This window comes from Phoca vitulina, unplaced genomic scaffold (genome assembly GCF_004348235.1).
Source record: "Phoca vitulina isolate PV1807 unplaced genomic scaffold, GSC_HSeal_1.0 scaffold67, whole genome shotgun sequence".
Lineage (NCBI taxonomy): Eukaryota > Metazoa > Chordata > Mammalia > Carnivora > Phocidae > Phoca > Phoca vitulina.
The window spans coordinates 1,232,711-1,255,050 of record NW_022589770.1 but is presented as its reverse complement, the minus strand read 5'-3'; the positions used below and the strand labels follow the sequence as shown (position 1 = coordinate 1,255,050).

The window sequence follows — 22,340 nt, the reverse complement described above, 5'->3', positions numbered from 1 at the left end:
TAGATTTTAGTTCTTTTATTTCTCCAGAAAGGGTTTCTCCAATATCTTCTATGCTTTTTTCAAGCCCAGCTAGTATCTTTAAAATCGTCATTCTGAACTCTAGTTCCAATATCTTACTAATGTCTGTATTGATTAGGTCCGTGGCAGTTGGTACTGCCTCTTGTTCTTTTTTTTGAGGTGATTTTTTCTGTCTTGTCATTTTGTCCAGAGGAGAATAGATGAAGGAGAGAACAAAATGCTAACAGGGTAACAACGACCCCAGAAAAATATACACTAAACAAATCAGAAGAGATCTGAAACCAGGGGAAAAGCAAGGGAAAGAAAGAAAAAAGAAAAAAAAAAAAAAAGAAAATGATAAAAAACAAAACAAAACCAGAATATGATCAAATATGATCAGGCTGGTGCATAGATCAGTGCCACACACTAGATTTTGGGCGTATTTTGGTCTGTTAGAAGAAAGTGACTCCCAAAATTTTAAAGAAAGAGAAGCTTATATATGTACAAAAATAAATATGATGAAGGGATGGCCTATGACTGTAAAGATGAAAATTATAAAAGATTTTATAAAAGGAATTGATAAGATAAGAAGTTGGTTGAAAAAAGAAAGAAGAAGATATAAAAAAAAAAAGGGAGAGAATGTGATCAGGCAGGAGACTAGAACAAAGCCATATACTAGAGATTTAGGGTATATTTTTGTTTGTTAGAAGAAACTGTATCCCAAAATTTTAAACAGAGAACAACTTATATATATATACCAAAAATAAGGTTAACTACTATGAAGGGATAGAATATGACTCTAAAAATGAAAAATAAAAAAGATTTTTTAAAAAGGGATTGATAAGATGTTGGTTGAAAAAGGGAAAAAGAAAAATTAAAAAAAAAAAAGAATAGAAAAGAAAAAGAAAAAAAAGAAAATTAAAAAAATTAACTTTGAAAGACTAAAGAATCATGGTAAAAAAGCCATGGATTCTATGCGCAGTATTCCCCTAGCACTGGAGTTCCGCCATTCTCATTTATTGGTAAACTTGGTCTTGGCTGGCTGTTCTTGCTGATCTTCTAGGGGAGGGGCCTGTTGCTGTGGTTCCCAAATGTCTTTGCCGGAGGTGGAATTGCCCCGCCCTTGCCCTGTCCAGGCTAAGTAATCTGCTCGGGTTTGCTCTCGGGGGCTTTTGTTCCCTGCAAGCTTTCGGTACAGCTTTGGAGGATGAGAGTGCAAATGGCGGCCTCCCAATCTCTGCCCCGAAGGAGCCGAGAACTCGGGGCCCCCCTCCTCAGTGTGCCACCAGAGAAAAGCAGTCAGTCACTCCCGTCTCCCCGGTCTCTGGCCGCACTCCGTGCTCACCCGGCCTGTGACCGAGCGTTTCTATCTCTGGCACCCGACTCCGTGTGGAGTCTCCAAACCCAGCAGACCCCTGCAGTGCGCTCCCGCGCCTCTCCTCCCAGGGAGGAAGGGGAGTCTCCCCAGATCTGCTGCTTGTTGGGTCCCTGCTGGAGGAGCAGTGGCCCGACTGTGCCGTGGATCACAGTTTATGGCAACCCCGAGCTGAGAGCCCGCGCCTGGGCTCCGTCTCTGCAGCCAGCTTCCCTGCTCAGATACCTGGGAGCTCTGCCACGCTCAGGCACCCCCGGTCTTTCTGTGACCCTGAGGGTCCTGAGACCACACTGTCCTGCGAGGGTTCCACCCCCCGCTTAGCCACTGAAGTGACATCCCTCAGAGGAGCCGACCTCTAGAAGTTCCGATTTTGTGCTCCGCTGCTCTATCACTTGCCAGAAGTGGCAGACGGAGGCCCCTCCCCTGCCGTCTATCCTCCCGAATATCGCCTTGGATTCACTTCTCCACACGTCCTACCTTCTAGAAAGTGGTCGCTTTTCTGCTCAGAGAGTTGTTGCTATTCTTTTCTTCCATCTCCTGTTGAGTTCGTAGGTGTTCAGAATGGTTTGATCCCTATCCAGCTGAATTCCTGAGACCAGACGAAATCCAGGTCTCCTACTCCTCTGCCATCTTGCTCCTCCCCTCAAAATATATATATTCTTGATAACTTTATATTTACTACTGTTCATCAAAAAACATCAGAGAGAATTAGCCAATATTTTGTAAGATAAGGGAAATGAAATAATGAAAATTAGAAAAATATTTGCACCTCAGTTGGCAGCTTGTAGTGCTAGAGCTAAAAAATAGTTTGGGAATTATGCCATTATTAGAAATTGTGAAAGGGGGTAGTTAAATATTTGAGAAATGAAAAAATTTCATTTTGAAATGAATTGGAGAACTAGGGTTTTTAACACATCTTTATTGAGATGTAACACACATACCATTAAATTTATATTTTAAAAATGTACAGTTGTTTTTAGCGAGGAAGAATTTTATTTAGTGAAGAAGAAATGATACTGACAATGAATGGTGGTCTAGAACATCTGATGTTGTGGAAGAATAAGGACGTGTGGGTCCTACAACAGTGTTTTTTTTCAGTATTGTTTTGGCTATTCTGGGTCCTTTGCATTTCCATATGAATTCCTACAAGGAGGTCACCTAGATTTTGATAGGGATTGTGTTGAATTTGTAGTCTAATTTGGGGAGTGTTGCTATCTTAACAATATTAAGTCCTTCGATCCATGAACATGGGAATTCTCTCCATTTATTTAGGTCTTCTTTAATTTCTTTAATTTGTTTCAACATTTTTTTGTAGCTTTTCAGAGTACATGTTTTATATCCCTTTAGTTACATTTAATCCTAAGTATTTAATTTTTTTCAAAGCTATTATGAATGGAATTGTTTTCTTAATTTTATTTTGGGATTGTCCATCGCTACTGTATAGAAATACAACTGATTTTGGTATATTATCTTATATCCAGCAACTTGCTGAACTTGTGTATTAGTTCTAACAGTCTTTTAGTGGGTCCTTGGAATAGCTTATATACAAGATCATATCATTTGGAAATAGAGAGTTTCACTTCCTCCTTTCCAATCAAGATGTCTTTTATTTCATTTTCTTTCCTAATTATCTTGGTTAGAACCTCCAGGACTATGTTGAATAGAAGTGGCAAGAGCTGTCTTTTCCTGACCTCAGGGGAGGTGTTCAGTCTTTCACCATTGACTATATGCTGGCTGTGGGTTTTTCACAGATGGGCTTTATCAGGTTGAGAAAGTTCTGTTCTATTTTAGTTTACTGAGTGTTTTTATCATGAAGAGGTATCGGATTTTGTCAAATGCTTTTCCTGCATCTATTAAGATGATCATGTGGTTTTTGTCCTTTATTCTGTTGATATGGTATATTACATTAATTATTGTCAGATGTTTGGAGATTTCATTTTAATAAATAATATTGTAATAGAGATGTCAGTACTTTCTTGAACTTTATAAGAAAGAAATGTTTCAGTTATTAAAACTGACATATTAATTTGGCAAACTATCACAGTGATTGAATACATACAAACATATTATTCTTGACACCTGTCAACATAATGTGATAAAGGGACATAATGCTGTCGATAATGGAATAGCCTTGCATGAAAGCCCACCTACGTTTCATGGAAAATATTGACAAGTCTTGATTTTGTCATTCATCATATTGACTTACACTCTTTGGCTGTACATTTAATAAGGATGCTTCTGTTTTACATTTCGGATTGTTGGTAAAATAATTGAATAAAGCAATGCCATTGACTGACATCCCCTGTGCTATTCTTTTAGAGACTGCTGTCCAAGTGTACATGAATCCATTAATCAATTCTTTAATGTTTGGCCATTCCCCTGATAAGAAATCTACCCAATAATGTTATCATGAAGAGCACATAACTTCATCTTATTCAAAAATACATCTTAGGAAGCTTATTCAAAATAAAAAAATATATGGTTAATTTCATTGTACTGTGTGCTCTGTGAGGACAGTTACTTTGTTACTGTGTTATCCCCAAACCCTTGAACAGATCCTGACACACAGAAGGATCTTAATAATCACGTTACATGAGTGAATGATTTCAATCTCTTGTACTAACCTAGTAAGCAATCAAAAAAGGAAAAGAAATTAGGATACCATGATTAGTTCTTGGTGAATGATTGCCTTCAAATGCATCCAAATTATGAACTTGAGAATTTTTTTTCCACTGTTAGATCCAGGTATTGTGTAGCCTGAAGTTCAAACACTTTCATGGGCCTAAGAAAAAGAATATAAACTTAGTCATAGGATTTTTTTTTTTTTTTTTAAGTCATAGGATCTTAGATGAGGCCTGGGCAAATGTGGGTCCCTGAGGCTTAAGATGTATTAGCTTTCCAGTAAATTGTCTTATCTAAAATGTCACAATGAATTAATGCTTGTATAATGAATGAATGAATGCATGCATGCCATTTTTTCCTCCTAAAAACTAAATCAAAACTTTTTCTTTGCCTCATTTCATTCTATCTTTGATTGCTAAACTAGATGAAATTAGAAAGGGTGTGCTGTTTATTGGTATTAGGATAATTTAAGCTAAAGAGTATTATTTAATTTTATTTTAAAATTTACTTATCTGGAAAAATCATAGCAAGATATAAAATTCTGAAATTTAAAGTTTTAAGGAATGTGGTAGAATCAGCATGGTGTGAAGATTGGGCATGTCACGGGAAGAACACACAAATCAGGAGTAGGGGGCTTGACTTGAGCCATTATCTAGATGTATGACCCTGATTAGGTCCCTCATTTCTTTGCAGCTTCAGTTTTCTCACCTGCAAAATAAAGGCTCTGGATGAGATAAACTGAGGTTTCTTCTGCTCTGAATTTTGATGCCTGTTTCTAAATAGAATGGATTCGAAAATCCGTTTCTGTAAACATAAAATCAGATGTCAAAACAGATCCTAAAACAGAAATACAGGGGAAAATGCTAACTTTACATGATGTCTTCTATCTCATTTGAAATTTTTCCTTTATAAATTAAAAAACAAACAAACAAACAGAAAATGGACTTAAAGTCTCTCTAGCATTTGGATTCTCTCCTCTTTTGGAAACAATCTTACTGGTCTGACCCTTGAATTTTATAACCCAAATGGGACCATTTATAATCTCAGGAATTTAAGTCAGTTAAGTGGCATATCTTTATGGTAACAAGGGACAAAAGGAATGTTATAGGTTTGAAATATATGTAAGAACTTAGCTCCTGCCATATATCTGAACACAGCGACATCATCTTGCCTTTCCTGTTAGTCTAGGAAGCTGTTTCTTAATTTTGTTATTCAATATGATATTTTATTTTGCTTTTCTCACATCCTTTAGGGTGAACGAACATGTTAGAAGAAAAGAGCGCAACAGTGGATTCTATTAGAAAGAACAAAGGGGAGAGAAACCTGGTGCATTTAGGAGGGAGCATAAAATGAATGGCTTAAGTAGACTGGTAGCTGCAACCAAATCTAAATATAACCGGGTTACTATAACTACAAAGGTGGCATATTTGAATAAAACTGGATATGAAAGTATTTTAAAAGCTGATTGTAATTGGCGGAAATCTGCCATTTCAAACTGCAGACAGGGCCCCCACCTCCTCTGATTCTATGGCTACTGAAAGGCCTCTGCTTTATTTTTTATTTTATTTTATTTTTTTTATTATGTTCAGTTAGCCACTGTAGAGTACATCATTAGTTTTTGATGTCGTGTTCAGTGATTCAGTAGTTGCATATAACACCCAGTGCTCATCACAACACGTGCCCTTCTGAATGCCCATCCCCTGGCTGCCCCATCCCCCTCCCCTCCGAAACCCTCAGATTGTTTCCCAGAGGCCTCTGCGTTAAACAAAAATGATTGCCCTGTGACACTGTAAAGTACTTGGAGTTCCCTTGCATAAGGGCTACTTTATACCCGTTCCAACATCGTGACTCTGATTCCTCATTTGTTCAGAGTCAGGGCCTCAGGACCTTTTTTTTGTGATGAACAGCATGACCACCTGAAAAATCATTAACGCGTAGTCATCCATTCTGAATGGATAGGACTCCCAGTCAATTCAGAGAACATTTATAGAGCAAATTCTAAATAGAAGGAACTATGGGGGAAATGCAGGTAGATAAATTTGGGTTCTGCTACCTAAGGACTCCCTATAGATGGGGAATTATACTGAGTAATCTTTTTGGGTTCTTTCTAGATCTTGTTTCAGACTCCTAAAAGAAATAGTTTCTATTTTTTTTCTTTTTTTTTTTTTTTACAGTTAAATATAGATGGTGCTGGAAGGTGCCTGAAATAAAACCACCACGATAGTGTCAGCATTACCAGATTAGACAGATGTTTGTGAAACTACTGCAGTATTCTCTCTCATCTCTGGTAAGTCTGAAGGACACACATGCAATCTGTTTTAAAAGGCATGTGAGTAATGAAACTGGAATGCACATGAAAGAAATGGATGACATTTACATAAAGAGTATTTGACCACAGAACTCCTTGTCTTTAGAATAATGACTAACAGCTCTAAAACAAGAGTTTTCTGATACAATATGGAAAGTGAACATTCCAAGATTATTTAAGAAGGTTTTTCTACTGTTAAAAAACAAAATTCAACTGAGTAAATTTTATAAGTCTTACTGGCTTTATTCAGCAATTCATGAATTGGGTAGCATCCCATCTAGCAAATAGAAAGGAGCTGCGAAGAGCTGCACAAAATGAAAGACTTACAGACACAAGAGGGCAGAAAGGAATTATAAAAACAAAACACAGATGGTTTCAGGCAAGGTCATCTTCTTTTGGGGGATGGCAGGGGTCTATCAGGCAGATTACCCTACTAGTGCTGATCAGATAATTCCAGATTGACTGGTATAAATTTCCACTCCTGGGAGAGGTTGAATATAATTAAGTTAGGTAGTAAGTCTTGGCTTGGTGATAGGGGCTTAGCCCAAGTGACTCCATTTGGGGCCTTTTGTCTTTTTTTTTTTTTTTTTTTTAACACTATCCAGACCACAAAGAGGGCTTATTGAAGAGGGGCTGGACCTCCAAAGACTGCAACATCTGAGTTTTACTTCTGGTTCCCTCAGGACCACTAGTTACATATCTGCAAATAAATTAGCTAATGAGTATACTCTTCACCTTTTGTTTCATTCTTCTGTTACTTACTTTCCAATTATATACAGTTTTTTTTTTTTTTTTTTTTTTTTTAATGTCCACAGGAGTTATCTGGGGGATAGAGTGATTGGCTAGTTTTTGGTTTCCTTCTTTATGCTTATGTTAAAAAAAAAGAAATCCATCAACAATGAATTTTAAAATGACACCAAACCCTGTTGGATTTTTCTATTACACAGGAACAAGTTAAATGCTCTGAGATACAACAGAATACAAAGAAATAAAAACTTTAAAATTTTAAGGATTTTGAAAACATGTACCTGGCAAAAAAATTATTTCCTCGGCATGCTAATCAACAGCCTCCAGAATATTTCACACTTTGGGAAACTCTGATTTTATACCCCTGGGCCATAAAAAACTAGACTGTGGCTGGGATCCTAAGAAACAACAAAGAGAAATTTAGCCCTGAGTGAGTAGGGCACCGTAAGGAAGGCCTGAATTGCAGATAGGAGGTCCTGAGGATGAGGGGACATTGGCTTGGAACCAGGATTGTCCCACCTCCTCCAAGAGCCCTTGTAGCTAGGCAAGGCACAGTCCCAGGAGACCAGGTACAAATCAAGGGAGCATGGATATCCAGAGTAGAGGGAACTCAGTGTGTGAGGGTGAGCATCTGGTGGAGCAGATGAAGTTCATATTTATAGGCATTTTATCTAATCTATTAATAAAGTGTCTGTCTATAAAGACTAGATGTTTTTTAAAAAAAATTGTATAAATAGGGAAGAAAAACTAGGAACTATATTGAGAACATGAAGAGCTGGTCAGCTTTAATGGTCGCAGGTGGCAATGGGTTTCAAAGTTTGTTAGAATTATACACATTCATAATAAAGTAGAAAGAGGGAGTACTTGTGTATCCCAAGATGATAAAATATCCTAATATTTGAAAGAGGAGTGTTAATTCAGTTAATGAATCCTGTAAGGTAGCTGGTTCTAAGAAAAACCATGATAAAATTCATAGCTCTATTTTATATAACCAGTAACTTGTTAGAAAACAAAATGGACATTGAGATCTCACCACAATAATTTTTTAAACCATATAATAGGCAATGTTAAGGATAACCTTAGCAAGAAATGTGTGAGGTCCACAGGAAGAAATGGATAAAACTTATAGAATATTTGGCTAAATAGGTATATAAAATATCACATTTTTCTTCTTTTATTTATTTTTTAATTTTTAAAAAAGATTTTATTTATTTATTTGAGAGAGAGAGAGAGAGAAACAGCATGAGAGGGGAGAGGGTCAGAGGGAGAAGCAGGCTCCCCAGTGAGCCGGGAGCCCGATGTGGGACTCGATCCCACGACTCTGGGATCATGACCTGAGCCAAAAGCAGTCGCTTAACTAGCTGAGCCATCCAGGCGCCCACATTTTTCTTCCTTCTTTCTTTTTTTTTTTTTTTAAAGATTTTATTTATTTATTTGACAGAGAGAGCACAAGTAGGCAGAGCAGTATACAGAGGGAGAGGGAGAAGCAGGCTCCCCACTGAGCAGAGAGCCCGATGCGGGGCTCGATCCCAGGACCCTGGGATCATGACCTGAGCTGGAGGCAGACGCTTAACCGACTGAGCCACCCAGGCGCCCCCATTTTTCTTCTTTTAAACTCAAAAGTAAAACATGCTTATAGGGAACATTCCTAACAATCAACATTTTGGAAAATAAAATCAGTCTCCTTATTTTTCCCCAGTTTTCACTCCGCAGAGGTGCCAGAGTTAGCAGTTTGCTGCATATCTTTCCAAATATTTGGAGCATTTGGTTCATCTACATCACAAACTTAAATTTGCAATGGGTTCATTTGCATATGCTATGATTACTAATATATTTGGTTTTAACATATGTCAGACTTCTATTTGACTGGTCTATTTATCTTTTTCTCTTTTTTTCTGGACTTCTTTTGGAGTAATCAATTTTTATCATTCCATTTTCCCCTTTATCAACTGTTATTTTTCTATCCTTTCACTATTTCTTTAGAAGTTATGAGATTTCATAATGCAGTCCTGATTTATTATAGTCTAATATGGATTATCTTCTACCACTTTCCTAATATTAAAACCTTTAGATCATCTTAACTCAATTATCCCTCTATTAACCTTATTTTAAAACCCTGAAAGACATTGTTTTGTATTCTCAGTAGTTTTATTTATCCTTTCCATTGTTCTTCCTTACTTCTTGCATTTTTGTGTTTCATTCTGGGATAATTTTTTTTTTTTTTTTTTTTTTGGTCTGGAAAACTTCCATTAGTACACGTTTTCTGGTAAAAATTACATTTCGTTTGTTTGAAAACTTCCTTATTTTGCCTTAATTTTTGAAGGATAATTTTACTAAATATAGAATTTTAGTTTTAAACTTATTTCCTTTTTTTCTCTTGTTTTTATTAAAATATCATTGACACACAATGTTACATTAGTGTCAGGTGTACAAGTCTATACGTTATGCTGTGCTTGTAAGGGTAGCTCCCATCTGTCATCATACAATGCTATTACAGTACCATTGCTATATTCCCTGTGTTGTGCCCTTCATTAAAGTTATTTCCTTTCATCACTTTCAAGATGTCATCTTGTTATCTTCTGACTTAAGTTCTGATTTTGTTTTTGAAGGTAATAGGCTTTTTTTTTTTTTCTTAGCTGATATGTAAAAAAATCAGTTGCCCATGATCTCTCCTTTTTTTTTTTTCTTTCTCATATTTTTTCTTCTCTCCTTCTGGAAATCCAATTATATTTACATTTGGTTTTTTATTATGTGTGTATTATACTCTTGTAAATTTTTAATCCTTTTTTTTTCTTAGTGCTTCCCTCTAGATATTTCCTAGCAAGCTCTCTTCCACCTCAGTAATCCTCTTTATTGCTATCTCTAATTGGCTGGTAAACCCGAGTTTCAAGTATTGGGCTTCTCAGTCCTAGAATTTCCTGAGCCACTCAGGCGCCCCCATTTTTCTTCTTTTAAACTCAAAAGTAAAACATGCTTATAGGGAACATTCCTAACAATGATTCTTTTTATTATCATTCTGTGATGAAATTCTCCATGTTTTTCATCTGTTTTGTCTAACGTATTAGTCACTGCTATTTTAAAGCCACCTGTGGTCCTACATCTGTTACCTCATTTTTTCCCTTAATTTTAAGTCATATTGTACTGTCTCTTGGCATGTGTAATAATTTTTATTGAATGCCAAACATTGTTTATTACTATATAGCCCCCAGATGATTTTAGCTCCTTCCAGAAAGTATTCACCATTTTCCTTTCTAGGGAGAAAGAATTGGGTCTGATTATCTCACTTCATTTAGGCACTGAGCTCTGTAGTTTTACTAAGTCCCTACCTACCTATATTCTCCTCTGCTCTTAAGCTATAATTAGCCCTTCAGGGCCTGACCTGTTCTCTGGGCCTTTCTTTCCAGAAGGTCCTGAACTCTAATCCTTGACCTTTAGCTAAAACTCTGTTCTGTTTTCCAGAGGCTTTCTTTCTGCTTAGCTTCTTAGCCTCTTGCACTGTGTAGTTTCAGAATCTGATAATTAGTTAAAGGAATCAACCAGCCGCACGTCAGGCTTACTTCTCTGTGCCCACTCCCCTCCCAACACACACTCTGTCTTGTCTTATGATGTCTCTAATTTTGACTCGCTGGCCCCATGAAACCACCAAAATCTTTACTTGTTTCTCTATCGGCCCTCAGCAGCCCTCTGTGTGTGCAAAGCCTAGGTTCTCAGCCTCTTGCCCCAGCTCCAAATGGACATATACCCTCAGAGAAAAAGCAGTTCCAGATGCTCAGTTCACCTCTCCATTGTTGCTTGCTCTCCAGAATTTTGGGCCCTCTAATTCTGGTTGCTTTAGCAGTCCTTTAGTGACTTTAAACATATTTGTTGTTTGCTTATTTTGTGCTAATTCGTTCTTAGTGGGAATGTTGCTATGTTATAAGCCATTCCATCATACCCATCAATATCTTGTTCAGACTTATCATATGGTCACATTCTACATAGTAAAAGGTAATTTAAAAAGTTTTGAGTAATAATATGCCTAACTAAAAATCAAGGTGCCATTCTTAGGAAAGATAGGAAGAATGGGTATCAGGGTCAACGACTTGTGCTGTATTCCAAAGTGGATAGTGGAAGTCAGTTATAGTTCTGGGGTGGGTTGTGGGGAGTGGTCTTCCCACATGAGGGGCAGTGGGTTTCCAGAACACACCCATGCCAGAATTTGACCGTTTTTATGGCCCTCTTACTAAAGTACTTACTAAAGTACTATCACCATTTAGACATTAGGCATCTCTTTGTAAGTTTAGCAGCAGGTCCTGTATGTGGAATAAAAAAATGAATCCTCTATTTAGAAAGATCTTGCAAATGATATCTAAGTTTCCAAAACAGAGATGAAGCATAACTGTGATGAACACTGGAAAAATCATGTCTGAAAACTGTTTCCTCATTATGTCAGATATGCAGTTGGACAATGTAGTCCTGAAATGTGGTGAAAAGAAAACTCAGAGAATTCTAAAAGATCATCTTTCACACTGATTGGTCTGCAATTTGAATGAACATTGAAAAATGTTCATTCTTTTTCAAGGTAGAGCAGAATATAGATTTTGGCTAATGTGAGAGAACTTCCCTATTAAGTTAATCACTGCAAACATTGGGCTCTAACACAGAGATGACATCTAAATTTTGAGGGTAAGAGCTGTCTTGGCACTCATTTCAATTTTATGGGAATAATCAGCCAGTTAAGAGCAAAAAGCAGTAACTAGAGGGGGCCTGGGATTCTCCTGCAAGTTCTGAAAAAGGCACTTAATATTTCTAACTCTGATTTTTTCCTTTTCCAATTTGTTGCAGAAAATAAAATATGGCCTCTGAGGATATATTGGTTATACCAATGAAATAATAACTGGAAGGTTGCTTAGTTCATTGGATGGGCCCTGGGCCAATTTCCATTCTAAACCCTGTTCTCGCCTAATTACTAGTCACTTAAAATTCAGCACTTCACTAATTTTTTCTTGGCATCGTTTGGACTGTTTGATTCTCTGCCTTACTTCTAAATATTTCAGACACTAATCCATTTAGTTCTAATCTTGTAAAATCAGATATGTGTGTGGAACCAATCCCTAGAAAAAGGCATCTCTGCACAAAACCCATAGACTTTTGCCTGCAGTTTCAGGAGATTTATAGACTCCTTGGAGCCCATGCAAAGACTAATTTTTATCTTCCAAATTAAAGGAAATATAATATATTTAGATTTTCTTCTAATATGTATTTATCAGATTTTGAACATTTTCTGAACAAATAGGTTCTTTGGTATCCCCCTTCTGAACATTCAACGTCTCAAGTTCATAATATCATACTGAATTATAAAACATAAGGATCTGTACACAACAATGGCAGCCAGCGTAATGGGTAATAGAGCAGAACTAGTACCAAAGACTTCCGTGTTGGGACAGATGTTATTATCCATTCATTTTTCGCTCTGTTTTTTTAACCTTAATCAGAATTTTTTGTTTTTTGATGGCCCCGAAGGTTCCACACACACCGCCCCCCCCCACCAATGACTTACATGGTATTTGGCAACCAGTTGCTGGTATTAGCAGGGACATTCTGGTCTGTTTTAGTCCCTCACATATGTACTTTCCTGCGAGGGAAACCTTATACATGCTTTTCTCTCTGCTGGTCTTTCTCTTTTTGCATAGTTAAATTCTCCTTATTCCCAGCTGGTTGGTGAGTGGCTTCCCTCACGTGGTTATTAGGGACCCAGGCTTTTTCCATCTTATAGCTCTACTGTCCTCTAGGACCTCAGAGTCCTCTGCTTCCATGAGGGAGAATAGAGGATAGAGAAAGCACCCATTTAAAATCACCTTGACCCAGGGGTGCCCAGGTGGCTCAGTTGGTTAAGCATCTGCCTTTGGTTCAAGTCATGATCCCAGGGTCCTGGAATCGAACCCCACATTGGGTTCCCTGCTCAATGGGGAATCTGCCTCTCCCTCTCCCTCTAACCCTTTACCTGCTTGTGATCTCTCCCTCAAATAAATAAATAAAATCTTTTTAAAAAAAAAATCACCTTGACCTAGAAGTGACATGTATCGCTTGCAAATGTACTCTGATGATAAGAACTGCTCCCATGGCCGCACCTAAGGTGCAAGGGGGTTTGGGGACATATAACTTCTTTGTAGGAGCACCTCAACACTAGAAGAAGGAGCATGAAATTTTGGTGGCATCTACCTATCTCTGCCACACTATTGTGTACCACTGGCATCAAGCATAATGCAAACCAATAGTAGGCACTCAATAAATATTTGTAGAATGAATGTATTTCTTTGTGATGAGTAGTAACATAACAATTTCACATCTGGTGTACAGGGTTTGGAGAAGCACCAGCTCCGTTATGGTGTAGATGCCCAATTTACATTCTTCAGGAAAGACTGCGCTTTCTCGGGCTTACTATGTTAGAGTGCACCCAGATTAGGGTAGCTTCACTCTTAGATCTTCGGTTCAGTCTGTTGGTTTGTATCACTGCACAAATGCATCAATAGAAATAGAAGAAGCAACTGTAGTGAATTATGCCGAGAACCCAACCAGAATTGGTTTTATCTTGGCCATTTCAAACTGCACTAAGAGGTTAATTGCCCAAAAGAGCCAAAAGAGAGTATAATGGGCTCCTGGGTGGCTCGGTCTTTGGGTGTCTGCCTTTGGCTCAGGTCATGATCCCAGGGTCCTGGGATCGAGTCCCACATCGGGCTCCCCGCTCAGCGGGAAGCCTGCTTCCCCCGTCCCCCCCCCAAAAAAGAACAGATAAATAGCCAATCAAAAGTGGGTTCAACTAATCATTAAGTAAAGATCTTTGAGCAAACCTGTTCCCAATGAGTGAATTTATACATGTATAATATGTTCACTTTATATATATATACACACACTTTATATATATTAATTTTTATAATGGCCATATGAAGTATTATACATATGAAATTTGGCATATATAGAATACATCAGGAAACTGTAATTACATTGTTTGCCTGTTTGAAAGAACCCTTTTGGGGCACCTGGGTGGCTCAGTTGGTTAAGCGTCCAACTCTTGATTTTGGCTCGGGTCATGATCTCAGGGTCACGATCTCAAAGTTGTGAGATGGAGCCCTGCATTGGGCTCTGCACTCAGTGGGGAGTCTGACTGAGATTCTCTCTCTCCCTCTGCCCCCCAAAATAAATAAATAAATCTTAAAAGAATAAAATAAAATAACCCTTTTGCCATTTCATATTATAATTAAGACTCGATTATCAAATGTAAGAGATTGATTATGTAATAAATGAAATTATGTTTCCACCAAGTCTCTAAATTTTAACCTATATTTCAAAGTATGTACTTTAATAGGGACTTTACAAGATTAACAGGGACATTCAAATGACCGTGAAGAAAGAGCAAATACTTACCGTTTACAAAAAGTACTTTTTACAAAAGATATTATTAGCTTTATTAACATATTTTCTTGATTTTAAGATGCACATTTTCATATATTTTGACATTTCTGAAATGGAATATGGCTTATATTCAACAGGCATGTTTAGGTAGTGTCTCTTTGTTTTCCTTCCCTCTGCTTTCTTCCTCCTCCCTCCCCCATATCCAACAAACAAGCCAAAAGCTCTTATTAAATTGTTGTCTTACTATCAAGGGAATAGGGTGATATTTTCTAGTTCCTCATTCCTGTCCCCTGGAGATACCCCTTCTGCTTATTAGCTGTGTGAAGAGAAGTCATCTACTTAAAATTTCCTGTTGCGGGTTAAACATCCTTCCTTAGAGGATTCTATGAACTCTGGAATCACCCATCTATAAGACATGTCTAGACTATTTCTGTCAGCCGACGCCCTTTTCTCTGCAAACCAAGTCTCATCTGCACAGTTTCCACATGTGCACGTCCTTTTGCTGTCCAACCGTCCTCACTGTCCTTCATGATAGCAGCAAGGGATTAATTTTTAACGACCCCAGCCTGCTTTTTATGATGGTTGGTATTATTATTTTTTTATGTACAAATGGTCTTATGATTCAATTACAAGCAGAAGTACAGGCACTTTGTTTGGTAGATGGCTTTATTTAACCTCCATAAAGCAGAATATGAATATTAAAAAAAAAAACAGGAAATGAAGTTGTTTTCCGAGAATTGTGAGTATAAATTCATGAATGAGAGGGGCTCATATCTAGATTCACATGGAAATTGGGCAAATCATGTCTTATCCCTGCATTTAATCCCTGCCCCCCCCAAGTTTTAAAAACTGGTAAGATCTAGTGGAAGTGTGTAAGATTGGACAGATGGCAAGGAATTTTAAAAGTGATCAGGTGTCATAAAAGAACACATTGCCTGAGGGGGTGGGTATGTGGAGGGGAGAGGATGTTGGTAGGTAACCCAGCACCAGCTGCTTTGCTGAAGGTAGGAGGGGGCTGAGGGGAGGACTAAAAAGGGGAGGGTCTGCTGCTCAGGACCAGAAATGCCCTGACTCTCTGCCAACATTCTATTTGCTGTCTGCGTGGAGTCATTTTAACGGAGTCAACAATTTTTCTTCCGGATCACTGATGGACCTTCAGCAGCCCTTTTCTCTACCAGCTAGTTCCCACACTGCCTGCCGTCCTCTCCCCATGCTCTTTTTCTTACCCTTCCTTTTTATCTTCAACTCTTTTCTCACTTTTTTGGGTCTCTACACAAGAAGGACCGATATCCCACTTTCCCAGTAAAGCTCTCATTGTAGAGACCACACTGTCTTGATGTACCTGAAACTCACAGGATGTGAGGGTTTGCATAGTTTTTGGTCCTCTGTGCCACTTTTTAGCACATGCTCTCTCTCTCTCTCTCTTTCTCTGTGGGTCTCTGTCTCACTCCCCTCTCCCCTCCCCCCTTCTCCTCAGTGACCCATAGCGTCATTTCCATGGCTCACATGGAGGGATGCCGAAAGCACAGTTTGGAGCACAAATGTGCTTGACACCTGCCTCCACTTCTCAGAGACTGTAAGACCATGCTGAGTGTTTGTGAGGAGTCCATGATTCACTGTGAAGAGCATCTAGTAGAGGGCCTGGCTTTTGCAAGCACTCCATATATTTCTTCAGTTCACTTTCTTAGCACCTCCCCCCAACCCCCCCCCCCCCCCCTTTTTCTCCTCCCTCCTCTCTCTCTCCCCCCCCCCCCCCCCCCCCCCCCCCCCCCGCCATCCCCATTCTTGATTCTGCCATCTGCACAGTTCTTGGAAAGTCTTTTCATTTCTGAGAACTAGATTTTATCATCTGGATCACAAACTGGTAAGGTATTTCAATTTCATCTAAATTAATGGCCCTTCTGATTTCTTGCCTTTACAATTCTTTATTATCCTCTATCTTAATTACCTTCATCTTGAACAGCTTCATCTACAGGACCTTGAACTTCAGCTCTTTTTTTGACTATCTCCATGTAGACTTGAACCACCTCTCTGCAACACTAGATGTATAGAATTATCACTTATGATGATGTCATTTGTTTTTAATGAGGACTGAGTAGGGACAAAAATGAGCCATATGTGCAATATAGAATATCATTTCATTGAAAAAAAATCACTTCAAACTTGATATTGAGGATGCATATATCATGTTGCTTAATATTTCTTATTTTGACATTTACCTGAGAAATGAATCTCAGAGAATGAGAGCAGGAAAATGCTTGTCTCTTCTACAATTTGGTCAATGTATTTTAAGCGGAGAATGGAACTTAAGAAATCTTCAGTTTTTCCCACTTTGCCTTGGCTGTTAGAAAGCTCAGGGACTGCCTTTCTTTCTTCCTTCCTTCCTTTTCTTCCTTCCTTCCTTCCTTTCTTCCTTTCTTCCTTTCTTTCTTTTTCTTTCTTTCTTCTCTCTTATAAAATTATAACTTTTTTTCTTTAATTCTTCTAATATAATCTTTTCCTTTTTCTTTTTACTACTTAAAGTTTGGAGTTTTATTGTATCTGGATTTTCCAGGGTCAATTTTTTTTTTTAAATTTGCTTTGTTACCACAATCTAGGATATTATTGACCTAATTGGCTTCCTTGACCACCCAGCAGGAGGAGCCAATGAGTGATGAGGTAGCAGGTCTGTGATGGAGATAGAAGTCTTTTAGTAGTTTTCCAACAGAGTGCCAAGGCACCTCCCAGGACTGCCATGGAGGCCTTGAGACTGCTGTGAGCACAGCCTACAAACATGCTCTATCTTAAATATTGGGTTTTATGGCTAAAAGAAATCTGCTAGATACTGTGTTTGCTTCAAGTATGCCAGGACATTCTTGCCCCAGAAAAAGTAAGTTATTTTGGGGAATCCCTCAGGAATCCAAGATCTTTAAAATTAATTAACATATATTTACAATAACACTTTCTATGTATTTACTTGTCATGAGGCATTGTGCTGGATTTTGATATGCAATAGTTCATTAGATTCTCACCACAACGCTGTGAGGTAAGTATTTATTAGTAGCTGCATTTTACAAACCAGGATGCCAACTCTTAGAAAAGTTAAATAATTTACACTAAATTACACAGTAAGAGCTGGGCCCTGAATCATCCAATTGAAACTTCACCCCCCCCCCCAACTACATTAGGATCTCTCAGGTGGAATGAAACAGATGGACTCTCCGAAGAGCCTTCTGTTTGTTCTAGGACCCAGTAAGGCCCTGTAAGGTTCACCTGAGCAGTTCGGCAATGCGGTGAATCATCTAGACCCAGTGGACTTCAGACTCCTACCCTTCCCTAACTGGACATTATAGGGACTCTGAGGACCTTGGCATTGGCCCATGAGCCGAAGAACAAAGCAAAGGACATTAAATGGCTGGCATATGCCTGATTATATGAATTCCGGTCACCAGCTATATCAAGTACATTTATGTATTTTAGTCTGGCTGCCCAGAGAGAAGACCATTCAAGTTCTCCTTGTCATATCTCAAGCAGTCTGAGTAAAAATCAAGTCCATTGTTTTCTTTTTAAAAAATTTTTTATTTAAATTCAATTTAGCTAATATATAGTGTATTATTAGTTTCAGGGGTAGAATTCAGTGATTCATCAGTTGCATATAACACCCAGTGCTCAGTACATCAAGTGCCTTCCTTAATGCCCCTCACCCAGTTTCCCCACACCCCCCCCCACCTACCTCCCCTCCAGCAACCCTCAGTTTGTTTCCTATAGTTAATAGGCTGTCAAGTCCATTGTTTTCTATGCCTCTTTTAAAACTCATCTACCACTCTTACTGTGTCTTCCATCTCTCCTCTCTACTAATTCATTAAGTAGAACCACTTATGAGCTATTTTGAAACTTGAAAAAAAAGCATGTGTTTTTAAAGCATTTTCCCAAATAAATTTGAAATCAAATCAGTCTGAACATTTGTAGTGCTGCAAATGTCATTGGATTCTCAATTACATTGGATTCATAGACCTTTTATTTCCCCAAATGAATTTTAAAAATGATTTTTAATTTGGCAGACATAGTATTATCTTAAAATTTATCCAGTTGTTCATAATACAAAGAAAAGAAAGTTGTTTATAATACAAAAACTTCCAGTAGTGAGGAAAAAATCTCAAACCATCAATACGCCAAATACTTACCTTCCTTCTGAAATAAAATTATTAATTTCCAGATAAGCCATTTAGGGCCAAGATATGCCATTCAAATTGTAATTGTTTTTTTTTTTTTTTTTGTAATTGTTTTTTCTTGGTAAACTTAGGATAAAAGAATCTATGCATTGTCCTTGTTTAATTAACAGATTATCATCAAATTGGGATTACAGATTGTTTTTGTGCTTATTTTGAATCAGATTATGACTGAGTTTTTCACTGAGGTAAAATTTACATAGGATGAAATGCACTCATTTTAAGTTTGTCATTCACTGAGTTTTGATAAGTGTGTATTCCTGGTAACCTCCACCCCAACTGAGATATAGAACATTCTATCATCCCAGAAAGTACCCTTGTATTCCTTTCCCCTCTTTCTAGACAAATACTACTCTGATTTTTATTACTATAGATTAGTTTTACCAATTTTAGAACTTCATATAAAAGTACTCATACAGTATGTACATTTTAAAAGTAACTGGGTTCTTTTGCTCAGTATGTTTTCGAGAATTATCCATGTTGTTGGTGTATGAGTAGTTAATTCGTTTTTGTTGATGAGTACATTCCATTGTAAGAATATACATCAGTTCCCTTGTTGATGGACAGATGAATGGTTTACAGTGTTTGGCTCTTGTGAATAAAGCAACAAACATTCTTGTACAAGTTTTTTCATGGGTGTATGTTTTAATTTTTTGGGAACCATATACTTTTTCATTACCCTTGACTTAAATATATATAAACATTTAAGTTTTACTTAAGACCATTTATTAAACATATTTAGCAAGTGCCCATTCTGAAGACAGGCAGTGTGCTAAGTGCTGAGGATACAATAGTGAGCAAAACAGACAAAATCTCTGTTCTTGCAGAGGTCATTTTCTGGCAAGGACATTAAATATAAGCATGATAAATAAGTAAAAAATGTACATTACAGTATATGTCAATAAGTGTCATGGAGTAAAATAAGGCAGAGAAGGGGCATGGGGTGTTGGAGTCGCCAAGGAAGCCATCACTGAGAGGGGGGCATTTGAGCAAAGACCTGGATGAGGTGAGGGGCAGTTGTCTGGCTATCTGGGGGAAGAGCATTCCAGGTGAAAGAAGAGCAAGGCGAAGCTCTTGAGGTGTCCCTGGTTTGTTCAATGTGCATAGGCCAAGACAGCTTTGCAGGGTCAGGGAGAGATGACAGGTTGTGAAAAGGGTTTATATGGAGGATTTTATGTCAGCTATCAACCCATTGCCTCTCAGCTCTGAATTCACCTTTTTTGCCTCCTCTGTGAAATTAGATCTGGGTCCTACATATATATATATATGATATATGATATATATATATATATGATATATTTTGCCAGCTCACACTAAAGCTTTGTCAATAAAGGACACTGAATAGGATTAGAATATTAGTGATAGGGAAGTTTGAGGAAGAGATACGTAGTTGCTATCACCAGTCTGCAGCAAAGAGGAAAAAATAGGAATTACGTAGCCAGGTTTTTACAAAGCTAATATATTCAAGCTAGAGGACCGTCCTTTATGTTGAAGTTATGCCCTTCATACTATACTTGTGTTAATATGCTCCATCTTTTTAAAAATTATAGTAATAGTAGATGTAGGGTTTTCTGAAATCTTTCTTTGATAAAATTTGCAAAATCAGGAGCTCTATATCTGTACCCCCAGACATGAAGGATTATAGTCCTCCATAAAACCCCAAAGTCTAAAAAAAATAGTGTACATAGCTCTTAGTGCAATGTCTTTTGGAGAATTGTGGTTTAGTACGTGTTTATTCATTTGGGACTTCACTAATCACTGAGTCCTTGCCCTTGAAGAGTTCATGGCATCCTAAATTCTTGTTCAGAAATTTCCACTTGTATTAAATGTTGGAACAGAAACGCAGATCTGGCTTGGGTTCTGTTCATATGATTTTAAGATAATTTAGTGGGGGAGAAATGGCTTTTCTAATTATTTGACATTACACAATTGTTACATTGGATTATTTGGGGGGAAGGGGCTAATGCTACACAGCTGCAAGTAAACAGAGATGTGAGAAAACAGAGAATGATTCAGAAGATAAGAAACAATAGAACTTTCTGCCTCTTTTATGAAACTGCTGTCCCATCTGTTCCTTTAATCCTGCCCATTGCTTTTATATCCCTGAGAGAAGTTTCTTGTAGAATTGAATGTTAGGAAAAATTTTGTGTGCCCAAAAGAACAAACTGCTATCTTGTATCAGATAATGTGAATCACATAATTTATACTCTTTCTTTTTTTAGCCTTGGCTGCCAAGAAGTTCAGTGTGCTAAATGTAACTCGGTAGGTCAGTAGGTCGCATTAACCTATCTTTCTCAGTGGTTGCTGATATAAATCTCTTCCTCCTCTCTCTGACTTACTCTCTTTTCAGATTTTTTAAAAACTGCCCTTACATGTATGTGTTTTTGAGGTCTCAATTACAAAAATAATAAATACATCCCCAATGAGTAGAATGACCCATAGTGGCAGAAAAGCTCGGAGCTTACAGAGCAGGCAAGCACAACACATATTTTGCTAGTCCCATGTCAGCCCTTGCACACCATCCTAATCCCCATTAATTTATTTTGAGTAATTCCTTTTTTCACTTCATGCCAGTAAACAAGTAGCCTAATTTGCTTAGAACAGAGAGATAGTGAATTCATGGGGCCTGCACTAATTATTTGGTCATTTTATGTTTGGATGGAAGGAGCTCCCAACCTGGGTTGCCTGCAAGGCTTGATCCCAGCTTTCAATGGGATTTCCAAAGACTTCTGTTTTTCAATGGGAAGCTGCGGTTCAAATTTGTCAGCTATCAGCGATTCCCTTGTGACAGCCGTTCTTGTGTGGGATCAGATTGTGTTATAATCCCTGGCATTGTTATTTAAATTATTCAGAACAAAGGGACTTTTCTGAATTTAGATGTAAGTTAACTTGATAACACTAAATTTTTTGTGCGTACAGAGGAGGAGGTTTAAATTGTAGATTTGCTGAAAATGTTATGCTAAAACTCAGGGGAGAAAGTGAGCAGGTTAAAATTTTGGCTCTTCCATATTCTATGTTAAATGACTTGTGCAAGTTATTTAGCTTCTCTGTGCTTCTGTTTCTTCGTCTATAGAATGGGCAAAATGGGAGTAATTGGGTGGAGAATAAATGATATATTGTAATGTAGATAAAATATTGTATATAAATTATTTATATATACATAATGTATATGAAGTATTGAGTGTAAATGATATACAGTATTGTATGTAAAGCACTTATAATGGCCCCAGGGAGAGTTATCTATTATTAATATTTAAGAACTATAGAGATATAATTATAGATAATAAGAATGACAAACAAATATTTTAAACACTTTCTAAATATGTTACATACACTTTCACTTAAAGGGCAGTAGGTGAGATCAAAAAATATAAAAGTCTTCTAACCACAAAAGATTCTTCTTTAAGGGCGCCTGGGTGGCTCAGTCATTAAGCGTCTGCCTTCGGCTCAGGTCATGGTCCCAGGGTCCTGGGATCGAGCCCCGCATCGGGCTCCCTGCTCCGCGGGAAGCCTGCTTCTCCCTCTCCCACTCCCCCTGCTTGTGTTCCCTCTCTCGCTGTGTCTCTCTCTTCAAATAAATAAATAAAATCTTTAAAAAAAAAAAAAAAAAAAAAAGATTCTTCTTTAAATTGTGATATGCTTCAAGTTCTTACAGTCCACAGAATCGGATCCACTCATTCTTGTGTTCCCT

General features: G+C 37.8%; 1 long non-coding RNA gene across 2 annotated transcripts in view; it reads left to right on the top strand.

Annotated features, from left to right (window-relative positions):
* Positions 1-22,340, top strand: part of LOC116624480 — a 57,063-nt gene that overhangs the window by 16,756 nt on the left and 17,967 nt on the right. For both annotated transcript variants that reach the window (XR_004297898.1, XR_004297897.1), the window contains one exon: positions 6,169-6,281. This is a non-coding gene — a long non-coding RNA (uncharacterized LOC116624480). The remainder of the gene's footprint in view (positions 1-6,168; positions 6,282-22,340) is intronic.